Here is a 13,368-nt window from a genome sequence, read left to right as displayed (position 1 = left end):
TGCGTTTGCGGTGGAGCGTTATTCCCTCCCATGAAAAGTGTTCGGTCGACAGCTTCTGCACATTAGCGCCTTTATTTAGTTGCGGGAAGATAGACTGTGGTGTGTTGGACACACGTTTGCTTGTTCTCTAGACATGGGAAAGACGTTAGTTGGCTTGTAAACAATATTGATCATCTGGAATATGTTACATGACCGACTTCGGTATTCGAGAGTGCAAATATCAATTTACTCTATTTGTTTCTAGGTACTGAGTGGTCTGGATAACGCTCTTCATAGCTAAAGTTTCGGCTTTGTATAGAAATAATTGCGAGTTTATATCTTGGGAATTATGTTGTGTGAGCGATTGGTAGGCTACTGCTGTGTGTTTGATATCGAGAAGTACTGCGATAATGAAATAATTTTATCGTGAAAATAAGTGTGTTCTTGTAACTGACGAGTCTGGAGATGGGTGTAGAAAGGCAGCAAGCAGACAGGTCCGGACTAGAAACAGTAGGGCGTTTGTGCCGATGGGGGAAGGAGCCTGTCTTGGTGCATCAGTTCTGAGAGTGACTTCGGTTCGCTCATGTAAAAGGGATGATTTTGTATGGTGGGAGATATGCATTGCATGTTTACTAGATCTAGATGGTACTCGGTGATATATTGCTGGGATGGAGATCGGTTTCACGGTCCAATATCCTTGCGAATCTCGTGTGTGAAGTGTAGACAACTTTGCGAGATATGGTTATTGGTGCAATATGGTGATCAGTGTAAAATAGTTTGTTACCGCTGTTTGTCGCGTCTGTAGAATGGCAGAAAAGGCTGACGATGCTTCCCTATCGGTGTCCGACTGTAGCAGCAACTGTAATATTTAATTGTTGTTATTCTGGTAAATATGTTCCTGGCCTCGAATATTCTTGGAAGTCTAGCATGTATTTTAAGATCTGTGGACAACTTTGCGGGTTTAACTGTCGGTGCAAAATGGTGATCAGTGTAAAACAGTTTATTACCGCTGAGTATAGCGTCTGTAGAAAGAAAGAACAGGTTTGGGGCGTGTAAGATTGAGGGAACTGTCACTGAAATTTAGCAATTTCTGCGAAATAAGCATATTAAGCCCCAGAAAGAAAAGGTGCATGCATGGTGCTTGATACCGGCGGCGTTAGTAATTCGACTGGTATATTCGATAAGAGCGAATCAGAATGCTAGATTGATTGTGGTGGGATATAGGAGCGGTGAGAACATTTGCATAAATAGGTAGCAGGAAGTCTGTCACGTTATATCCGGGAGGAAGACTGGATTAGGCGATATTTTTGTAAACAGGTTCTGTTAGGGTAGGAATTTTCGGGCATACAAGCTGAGACAACAAGAAAGCGAGCGTTAACCATTTCTGGGGCACTATAAAATTACGAAGAGCTGGAATTAGTTAATTTTTTTTAATCAAAGAGCATTGTGACATCAGAATAGGATTGAGAATGTTTTAAATGGCGCGGAGTCATTCAAGCTGGGGGTATGCTCGGCTATTCTGCCTTCAATGGTAAAGAGAAGTGGGGCCTGGAGATGCCTCAAATATAAGACTGCCGTGAGCGTGCTTTGGAATGCTATGGTGTCAGTATAACGGTGACAGTATAGAGGCATGCAACTTTCACCCGTTTTCGACAACACCGGCTCGGGGACTGTGACGCAGCGCGCGGAACCCGAGCTCCGACCACCTCAGTTTGTGCGGCCCTAAATGGACGTCTGTGTGTTCTTTCACAGCTGATGGCCGTGTCAACTGCAAATGCGCACAGAACTAGATTCTAACTTTTTCGCTCTGTAAATATATCTTCGCTCCCGCCCGATCGCTTCATCATAGGCGTGTAGGTAAACACGTATTTGGATAGGAACCTCTCAGAAATGATGAATGACATGTCGTCACTTGTGGGCGCGTGTGCGTGGCTTGACAGCTGACGGGCGAGCCACGTCGTTGGGCTTGTCTATGCGCTCTGTTGTACATGGGTTGGCTGAGGGTGCTTGCGGCCGTTGATTGAATTATTTTGCGAGGAGGTGTGTAGGCTGTGCTACGAGTTATTTGGACATACCTGTGCTGAATTATTTAGTAGGAGTATGAATGGCTGTAACTAAATTATTTGCGTAAATTAGGAGTCGTCTGCCTGTCTGCACACTGCGTATTGTGAGCTCAAGCATAAGATGTAGAGTGTTTCGCTTCAGTGTGATAAATATATTCGATCTCTAAATAAAACGTTCTAAAGTAAATAGAGTGGACTTCTTCCTTACTTTCCACAGCAGCCTAGAGCAGCCTGAGTAATTTTAGCATAATTCTCGCCCCTACAGACCACCATCTGCGATTAGGTCATAGGATGGCTGACAGTTCGCTCTGATGACAATAATAAGTACTACGTCAGTTGGACAGTAAATCTTGTGGTGGAGGAGCGCCTGCAAAATAAAAACTTGTGTCCAGATCTGTTTCCTCGTCATTTCGCCCCACCATCTTGGATGACGTCATGTGCTGTGCACGTTAAAACAGGTTAGTATACGTTGGCCCACCAACACAGGTCAGTAAGGTGGCGTGGTGCTGCGTTGAGGATCGTGGTTGAGAATTTAACTATTTGATTCCAAGTCCAGGTGGGTGTGGCATTGGTGAAAATTGCTTCCAAGTGCTGGGTTCTACGAAGTCGAATCACGTGACTAATGCAGTAGCCAATAGGTGTGCAGCATTCTATGGGTGGGGGGTGCTAGGTCATGAATGAACACGCGATGATAGTGGGAAAATGTGGAACTTCTCATTTGATCATTGAGTATTGAACTTGTAAATTGACTTATTGAACATGATTAAAAGTGGAATGGAATTAAGTACTTAGGTAATTGATAGGTTAGATGCGCGATGTGGATGTTAATTTAGTTAGCATATTTACAGAAGACTTTGTACGGCGCGTGTATGGAGGTGGCGCCCGAGGGTTTGTGACATAAGCGGTCGGTCGCCCACGGGCCGGTGGCGCGGCGCGAGAGAGAACGAACGATATCGTGTCATCATCAGACATCACGGTGGCGTCCTCTGGTGGTCACGATATGAAATAAGTCAGTTGGGCTCTGAAGCTCGCGGTGAACACACTGGGTGCAGTCATCTTGAATACCTGTACTTCTGTCATGATCTGACGTTAGGAGAGCGCCCTCTGGTGGCACCGATATGAACTAAGCCAGCTGGAGTCCAGATCCAGTGGGGAACACACATGCTTGAAATTGGTTAAATAATAAAGATACGTCCTTTCTCCCGCAATTTTCTTAGTAGAGGTAGTTGTGGTGTGATGTAGTATGATGTTGGAATTTGTTGTTCGCGCCATTTTTCTGGGCGTGGGGGTCGTGGCACTTTCCCCCCCAAAATTCAAACTTCCTGCCAAAATCCTCCATCTTGATTGACGTCACGGCCGCCATCTTGGATTACGAGAACGCCGCCATCTTGGATGACGTCATCGCCACCATCTTGGATGATGGTACTTTGGGGTAGAATGCAGGTTGTTCCAATACAACTGAGGACCAGGTTAATGATCCATGAATCGTCTGCTAATATTAACGAGCAGGAATTTGGAAGGCTGTACTTAGTACGATAGGCCAACAGAAGGTGACATTCCACCAATGTATGGGATTAAAAAAAAAAAGAGGGCCACCGAGCTTCACATTTCCATCTGACGAACGGATCCCCACCAACAGCGCAGCATGTCCTCACTTCATGAGACACTGCAGAGAGGTATGGAATTTAATACAGGAAATTGGCGCCAAGACTGATGACCAGCGACTTTACGCCATCACTGTTCCTGTCCCCTCTGCCGTAAAGGCAAAGGGAAATTTGTCAACAGCGCGCAGAGTGCCCCAACCGTCACTCATCCAAAGTGTGGCCCAACGGTGCTTTACGTTCGGTGATATGACGGAACCGGCGTATCCACCTCGGCACGATCGTTGACCATCCAATCTCAAATTTGGTCTGATAGTCGGTAAGCTCGTATTTTGGTCTCCAAACGACAGTGCAGAAATGTACAAAATGCCTTTCTGACGTAAAAAAAAAAAAAAAGCTTAAGCCGGGCGTCGTTGCCTATGTACATTTTTACAGAGACGGTTTTCGTTCTCCAGAAACGATATAATACGTGATCATAAATAATGTTCCAAACTGCTACATGAGACTGACAGGAGCGATAGAAACCTATAATTATGTACCTCTGTACTGCGAGGATTGTTGAAAATGGGAATGATATGCGCTTTTTCTGGGACATATTACTCCGTCGTTGATCCAGCGGCCTACTATAAAACTACCGCTAGAAGGTGAGCAAGTTGTTTCGTGTAATCTCTGTAGAATTTCAACGGTATATCACAGGGGGGGGGGGGGGGGGGGGGCGGGCGGGCGGTAAAAGCAGGTGCCTGAAGGGGATGTGTCTTTGTTTTTTAACTTGCTACCGGCTGAGGAACGATGTCAACATGCCTAGGCTCGATATCAGTTGAGGGAGCGAGGATTTGGCAACTTCGGTCGGCGGTACCCTCAGGCTGTAGCTGTTTTATTGTGCAGGTACTGTATATTGTGAATATTTATATTATATGAGTTCTGGACCAGAGCACAACGACACTGAAGGGTATCAGAGGTGGTGTTATGAGCATTTGTCTTTGACACTAATTTGTAGGGCACTTCTCAACAAAACATAGCTGATGTGTTAACCACCGCGCTACTGTAGGTATAATACGAGGGGACTTCAAAAAGTAAGTTACGCATGTTGTCCCGTGCTAAGACCGTGACACAACAAGAGAGGCGCATTGTCAGAAGATAGTAAATGCTCTGCGTTTCCTGCCGACAGTTCTGCTGCAGTATGGGTAACAGGTGCGTCAAGTTATGGGAATGAACTGGTGCGGCATCTGGAAATACGCGGGACAGTTCCATTGTTATGGAAACGTCTAAATTTTACACAGATTCACTGTAAAATTATGGTGGGTATTGAAACAAATAGGATATCGTACACTATGTGATAAAAAGTATCCGGACACCTGGCTGAAAATGACTTACAAGTTCGTGACGCCCACCATCGGCAATGCAGTAATTCAATATGGTGTTGGCCAACTCTTAGCCCTGATGACAGCTTCCACTTTCGCGTGCATACGTTCAGTCAGGCGCTGGAAAGTTTCTTGGGGAATGGCAGCCTATTCTTCACAGAGTACTGCACTGAGGAGAGGTCTCGATGTCGGTCGGTGAGGCCTGGCACGAAGTTTTCCGAAAGATCCTAAAGCTGTTCTATAGAATTCAGGTCACGACTGTGCAGGCCAGTCCATTACAGGGATATTATTGTCGTGTAACCATTCCGCCACAGGCAGTGCATTATAAACAGGTGCTCGATCGTGTTGAAAGATGCAATCGCCATCCTCGAATTGCTCTTCAACAGTGGAAAGCAAGAAGGTGTTGTAAACATAAATGTAGGCCTGAGCTGTGATAGTGCCACGCAAAACAACAAGGGGTGCAAGCCCCCTCCATGAAAAACACGACCACACCATAACACCACCGCCTGCGAAATTTTAATGTTGGCACTACACACACTGGCAGATGACATTCACCGGGCATTCGCCAAATCCACACCCTGCCATCGGATCGCCAGATTGTGTACCGTGATTCGTCATTCCACACAACGTTTTTCCACTGTTCAATTGTCCAAAGTTTACGTTCCTTACACCAAGCGAGGCGACGTTTAGCATTTACCGGCGTGATGTGTGTCTTATGAGCAGCCACTCGACCATGAAATCAAAGTTTTCTCACCTCCCGCCTAACTGTCATAGAACTTGCAGTGGATCCTGATGCAGTCTGGAATTCCTGTGTGATGGTCTGGATATATGTCTGCCTATTACACAACACGACCCTCTTCAACTGTCGGCGGTCTCCGTCAGTCAACAGACGAGGTCGCCCAGTGCGCTTTTGTACTGTACATGTCCCTTCAGACTTCCACTTCATTACAACATAGGAAACAGTGGACCTAGGGATGTTTAGGAGTGTGGAAATCTCGCGTACAGGCATATGACGCAAGTGACACCTAATCACCTGACCACCTTAGAAGGGCGTGAGTTCTGCTGAGTGTCCTACTCTGCTCTCTCGCAATGTCTGATGACTACTGAGGTCGTTGATATGGAGTACCTGGCATTAGGTGGCAGCAAAATGCACCTAATATGAAAAACTTATTTTTTGGGGGTGTCCGGATACTTATGATCACATAGTGTATGTAGCCATAGTGAAATGGTGCCAACTATGACCGAGGCCGCACAGACGTGGGTGATGCTCGGCGGAAAGGCGGGCCATCGACACCGAACACGGACGACAATCTCCAGGCAATCGAGGAACTGATTCGCAGCAAACGCTGATTTTTCGACGACGAGGCCCTTCAGACGGCGACTCTGGAATTACTCAGAGACCGGGAGGCGATTTCTATAGTCGACGAACTGAACGATTAGTAGGAAGTTCCCGTCAGTGCTTACAGAGACTTGGTGCCTACGGTGAAAGACAGTCTCACATATCTGTGTCACTCTGAAGCGTATTGCAGTATTCGATTAATGTTACTTGACCTGCCACAGTAATGAGTAACTTACTTTGTGAAGTCCCCTCGTACAGTGATAAGTGCACTCCGACACTCACTTGCACAATGAGCCGTAGAGATCCGATGGAAGTGTAGAAGCTGACAGTGTGCCAGTCTCTGCACAACTCCATGTGGAGGTGGCGCGATTTGTTATATAAGTTATCCTTGTCGGACTGGGCGTGTGCCTCGTGAGCGAGCGAACCCAGCACGCAAGTGTATGCTGTAACAGCGGAGGTTGCCTGGCAGCTCCTTTTCCTACACGGCCTTGTTCTCGTTTCAGAACGAATTTTCACTCCGCCGCGGAGTGTGCGCCGATCTGACACTTTCTGGCAGATTCAAACTGTGTGCCAGTGACGAACTGTGGCTCGGAACATTTGCCTATCACGGCCAATATTCCACCGACTGAGCTATGCGAGGACGACTTGCGATCCGCCATCACAAGTTTACTTTCGCCAGTATATCATCTCCTATCTTCAAAACTTCACAGAATTGTCGTTCATATCTTGCCGCTCGAACACTACTGGTAAAAAGGATATTGCGGAGACACTGCTTAGCCACAGCCTACAGGGTCAAACACAAGGTCCCAGGTTAGAGACCCGGTTTTAAGCTGCTAGGTAGTTTTCAATACTTCTTCTGCTGCTGCTCATCGGCACACGGTACAATGCGTCGCAGTTGGCCCTGAGAACTGTCAACATGACAGAGAACAAATTATTCCCTGAAGTGTAGCACGATCTGCTATGTAGTTCTCTTGTAGGATATGCAAATGCTACACAAGAAAACATAATTGCGTCAAGTGGCAAGAGCATTTCTTGATTTTGGACGGAATGTCAGGAAGCAGGCAGACGTGACCTTTTCTGCCTGTCGCTGTCAGGAAATTCCAAAGCTCCGACTGAAAAGGGGTTCGCTGCAAACAGCACAAACTGAAGGCATTCCACCTTTCAGCACTGTACGTCTAGAAGAGATGGACAAAAATATAGAATACTAAATAAACACAACATTACCATGCCTATACGGTGTAGATATACGGCTGGTATTCAAAACAGCTTCCAGTCGTCTCGGAATGGATAAGTACAGGTCCTGTATAATTTTCAGGGGAGTCTTATATCATTCTTCCTACAAAATAGTTATACTTTCAGGCAACGATGGGGATCAATGATCACGCACCCTTCTCACTAAAGTAGACCACAGATACAGAGATCTGATGACTGTGCTGGCTGGGGGACATGCGACAATCCATCCTCATATACACAAAACCAGTCCTGGACGATGTGAGCTGTGTAAATAGGGATCCAGTCGTCTTGAAACACAGCATCACCGTTGGGGAAACAAACATTGTATCCTGGGATGGACGTGGTCAGCCAAACTGGTCACATAATCCTTGGCAGTAATGTAACTTTGCAGAGCAGCCCTGGGGCCCATGGAATATTATGATATGACTGTCCAAATAACCACCGAACGCGGAATATGTTTCACTCTTGGGACGTAAACCAGGCTAGAAGCCAGAAACTGAAAAACAAGACTTGTGCAACTAAATGACATTCTTCTATTTCTTTACAGTCCAGATTTTATTGTTTCGGCGCCATATTTTCCTGTTACAAGCATTTTCATCACTTATGTGTGGTTTTGAAATTACAACTCAAACTGAAATTCCCAGCTTATGGAGATCGCATCGTTTTGTTTTGGTGCTGGCAAGGTACGCGAGTACGACATTCAATTTTGCAGTGACTTCTACAGCTGTCATCGTCTTACTTTTCGGCACAATCCTCTTCTACTTCTACATGGTTACTCTGCAACTCACACTTAAGTGCCTGGCACAGGGTTCATCGAACCGTTTTCATATTACTTCTCTACTATTCCACTCTCAAATGGCGCGTGGGAAAAAGGAAAACCTAAATCTTTCCGTTCGAGCTCTGATTTCTCTTATTTTATTATGATGATCATTTCTCCCTACGTAGGTGGGCGTCAACAAAATATTTTCGCATTCGGAAGAGAAAGTTGGTGATTGAAATTTCGTAAATAGATCTCGCCGGAAAAGAAAAAGCCTTTGTTTCAGCGACTGCCACCCCAACTCGCGTATCATATCAGTGACACTCTCACCCCCTATTGCGCCATAACACGAAACGAGCTGCCGTTCTTTGCACTTTTTCGATGTCCTCAGTCAATCCTACCTGGTAAGAATCCCACACCGCGCAGCAACAGTCCAGCAGAAGACGGACAATGCAATGTAGGCTGTCTCTTTAGTGGGTTTGTTGCATCATCTAAGTGTTCTGCCAACAAAGTGCAGTATTTGTTTCGCCTTCCGCACAATATTATTTATGTGGTCTTCCCAATTTAAGTTGCTCGTAATTGTGATTCCTAGGTATTTAGTGGAATTTAAAGTCCTTAGATTTATGCGATTTATCGTATACCCAAAATCTATAGGATTTCTTTTAGTACCTATGTGGATGACCTCACGCTTTTTTGTTTAGCGCCAATTGCCACTTTTCGCACCATACAGAAATTTTCTCTAGGTCATTTTGTAATTGGAATTGATCGTTTGATGGTTTTACTAGACGGTAAATTACAGCGTCATCTACATCTACATGATTACTCTGCAATTCACATTTAAGTGCTTGGTAGAGGGTTCATCGAACCACAATCATACTATCTCTCTACCATTCCACTCCCGAACAGCGCGCGGGAAAAACGAACACCTAAACCTTTCTGTTCGAGTTCTGATTTCTCTTACTTTATTTTGATGACCATTCCTACCTACGTAGGCTGGGCTCAACAAAATATTTTCGCATTCGGAAGAGAAAGTTGGTGACTGAAATTTCGTAAATAGATCTTGCCGCGACGAAAAACGTCTATGCTGTAATGACTTCCATCCCAACTCATGTATCATATCTGCCACACTCTCTCCCCTATAACGTGATAATACAAAACGAGCTGCCCTTTTTTGCACCCTTTCGATGTCCTCCGTCAATCCCACCTGGTAAGGATCCCACACCGCGCAGCAATATTCTAACACAGGACGAACGAGTGTAGTGTAAGCGGTCTCTTTGGTGGAATTTTTGCATATTCTAAGTGTCCTGCAAGTGAAACGCAACCTTTGGCTCGCCTTCCCCAGAATATTATCTATGTGGTCTTTCCAACTGAAGTTGTTCGTAATTTTAACACCCAGGTACTTAGTTGAATTGACAGCCTTGAGAATTTTACTATTTATCGAGTAATCGAATTCCAACGGATTTCTTTTGGAACTCATGTGGATCACCTCACACTTTTCGTTATTTAGCGTCAACTGCCACCTGTCACACCATACAGCAATTTTTTCTAAATTGCTTTGCAACTGATACTGATCTTCGGATGACCTTACTAGACGGGAAATTACAGCATCCTCTGCGAACAACCTAAGAGAACTGCTCAGATTGTCACCTAGGTCATTTATATAGATCACTAACAGCAAAGGTCCCAGGACGCTTCCCTGGGGAACACCTGATATCACTTTAATCTGCAAACAATCTAAGGGGGCTGCTCAGATTATCACGTAGATCATTTATGTAAATCAGGAACAGCAGAGTGCCTATGACACTACCTTGCGGAACGCCAGATATCACTTCTGTTCTAATCGATGATTTACCGCCCATCACTACGAACTGTGACCTCTCTGAGAGGAAATCACGAATCCCGTCACACAACTGAGACGATACTCCATATGCACGCAATTTGATTAATAGTCGTTTGTGAGGAACGGTATCAAAAGCCTTACGGAAATCTAGGAATATGGAATCGATCTGAGATCCCTTGTCGACAGCACTCATTACTTCATTGGAATGAAGAGCTAGCTGTGTTGCAAAACGATACTTTGTGAATCCGTGTTGGTTATGTGTCAATAAATCATTTTCTTCAAGGTGATTCATAATGCTAGAGTACAGTATATGCTCCAAAATCCTACTGCAAATCGAGGTCAGTGATATGGGTCTGTAATTCAATGGGTTACTCGTATTTCCTTTCTTGAATATTGGTGTGACCTGTGCTACTTTCGAGTCTTTAGGAACATACCTTTCATCAAGTGTGTGCTTACTCTGAAAGGAACCTGATTGGTATACCATGTGGACCGAAAGACTTGCCTTTCTTAAGCGACCGTCCGTCATTATCAGTCAACATACCCCTGTATTTTCCCGCTTTCCCTGTAGACGCTGTATAAATCTTCGACATGACGCCTAGTGCCACTGCGGCCACCTCGGCTACGGAAGCACCCACCACACGAGCACCAACTTCGTTCCGACACTGTTCTGAGCACGACTGACGTTAGCAACATACTCTTATTAAGGACACACAACGTATGCTGTTCTTGGTGGTCAAATGAACAGCGCAACGTGTAGGATTGGCTAGCATCTGCATTTATGTTCAAGCACACATTTCCCGCAGTGTTTCCATGTTTGTCTCCAACCCCTATACATCTGTGCGGTGTGTGACGGAGGATGCAGGATGTACCAAATAATTTACCTCTCCTCGCTCCATCCGTGGATGGGGCACGGTAGAAAAGACTGTCGGCATCTCTTTGTATAAACTCCAAGTTATCTAGTATTACGTTCGTGTTGATTACGTGACAAGGCTTGACATCGGCTCTCGGAGTTCTGAAAGTAATGCTGTGTCTGCAGCCCTAGGCAACTAATACACTTTCACTCTGTGCTCCTCTGCGTCGTCGTCCTCGTCGTACGACTTTCAGTTGCCCGAAGTCTCACACCTTCGCACCATCGATACCAACAATATGTTGTATCCCTGCGGGCCTATACATCCGACGTGCAATCACATTCCATTATGTTGGAATATTTAAGCAAAAAGTCGTACGACCCTTCAGTTACGTGCAATCGAGACGGAAAAGCCGTTTAGCTTCATTTACGAACACAAACTATTATGCCCAGAGTGATTCCAAATATCACTAACCTGACCAGCAAAGAGCTTAATGGTTGCAAACTTCCTCAGAAATGAACTTGCTCTGTAAGTGTTATTAACATAGCCTCCAAGTTAACAGGAGTATTTTGAAAGTTGATTTTATTACATGGTATTAGACTGTTATGCTGATTTAGTAAGATGATAATATAAATTATTCGCAGTGGTTTTAGCGTCAACGACACGGAGTATTTACAGCGATAAATTTCAAAATTACATCGTTATTCGTGTCACTTTCAGAAAACGTCTAAAATTCCTCTTAACAGTTTTGAATTCCAGCAATATGAAAAAAATATTATCTTATTTTTTTTACAAAAGTAATCTCTAGTATCACAATAAGCAACGAATACAAGATAAAATGTGCAAAAAGCAAATAATCAACTGTTTTAAGGAGGTGGTTCCACTTTGGAACCACCGGGATATACAGTTTCCACACGCCCATGATTTAATGTGATATGTTTGAAAACAATCCCACATCTCGAAACTTCGATGAAATCATAGCGCCTAAAACAATTACAGGCCTAAATAACAAGTAAAAATTGGTCTAAAATTTAATAAATTTATATCAGAAGTAAATACTGACCCCATGGTTCCATTTCAAAACCAGTAGCAAAAACTCAAATTTATGTTACAATAACTTTAGATATAAATACGTTTACTGTCTGTGATCTCAGTATGATCAATACAAAAAATATGTCAAAATCTCCTACAATCATGTAGCACAATCTCCGCGCCGACTGTTGCCTTGAACACTGTAAATGACTGTTATAATGCACTACATTCGTAGAAGTACCTCAGTATGCAACTAGATGTCTGTATTGCAATAGCATCGTCAGTTTCCATGTGAAAGACACTGGTACTTCAAACAGAAGATTAATAAAATGGTGGTTTGAGGCAGAAACCAGTGGTACTCAAACCGTTAAATAAGAGACACTGCAACATATCTTCATCAAGACACTTCACCAGGGACTCTTTCACACTCTTGCACTGTTGTTGAACCGAATCAGTTCCCATCAAGTACAGTTTTGAATGTATCTCTCTTAACCTATATCCTAACACCTTGGTTTCCACGTGGGTTGCATAGTTGTCTGACAATAACTAAGGACCCACACCGGCGGCTGTGTTGTTGTCTGCAAACCCTTCCTTATCAATTATTACGTTATACAGTAAACATATACATTTTATTCTAATATTCGCACGATAAGAGCTTTCTTCAAAAGCCTTCAATAACACCCGCAATTTGCTGAACATTACAGCAAACACACTCTCTTAAAATTTTTTAGCCTCTGACACATGCTTGTTGAACTTCCTAACTTGGAATTACATACTTGTCAGAATGGAGTTACTTTTTTTTGTTTGTTCTAAAGCAGAAATGGGGAAGAGTTTAACGTCCCGTCAATGACGAGGTCATTCGAGACGGAGCACAAGCCTGGAAAAGAAACTGAACGTATCTTTCCCTAAAAGATAAGCGAATGAAAACGTAAACCTGAATAGCCGGACGGGAGTCTTAGCCAACTTCTTCCTGTATGCCAGTCCAGTGTCTCACCACTGCGCCACCTCGCTCGGCCAGTATAACCTATCACGACTGTTATTTACATAATCCCACGTATAGTGTCAATACAGTAAGTTGTCCTCTCCTTTTATGCAGCACATTCGTCCAATACTTCTTCCTTTTTCTGCGCCGCCTTAGTCTTCGTCTAAAAAAAGAGAATTGTAAAGGTAAGGGAACAGGTACAATATGTTGTTTGTCAAACATGGGACAGTCTGACGAATACGTGAGAGTAAGTCGTACTACTACTACGGCCGTACGATATCATAGCTAGTTTACATTCAGCCTTAAAACAAAGACTTTTCCCAACGATCCCTG

General features: G+C 44.2%; 1 protein-coding gene across 10 annotated transcripts in view; it reads right to left on the bottom strand.

The window, feature by feature from the left end:
* LOC126298875 (tetratricopeptide repeat protein 39B-like) overlaps positions 1-13,368 on the bottom strand; it is a 335,246-nt gene that overhangs the window by 301,061 nt on the left and 20,817 nt on the right. Inside the window, exon 1 of one of the 10 annotated variants that reach the window (XM_049990393.1) lies at positions 6,580-6,700. The exons of 6 other annotated variants lie outside the window; for them this stretch is intronic. The gene's annotated coding sequence lies outside the window, so the exon portion shown is untranslated. Of the gene's footprint in view, positions 1-6,579; positions 6,701-13,368 lie in introns of those variants that run through there. 3 more of the 10 variants (XM_049990397.1, XM_049990400.1, XM_049990396.1) reach the window with 3 other exon arrangements.

The sequence above is a fragment of the Schistocerca gregaria genome, chromosome X, assembly GCF_023897955.1.
Source record: "Schistocerca gregaria isolate iqSchGreg1 chromosome X, iqSchGreg1.2, whole genome shotgun sequence".
Classification (NCBI taxonomy): domain Eukaryota; kingdom Metazoa; phylum Arthropoda; class Insecta; order Orthoptera; family Acrididae; genus Schistocerca; species Schistocerca gregaria.
This window is presented reverse-complemented; position numbering and strand designations above follow the sequence as displayed.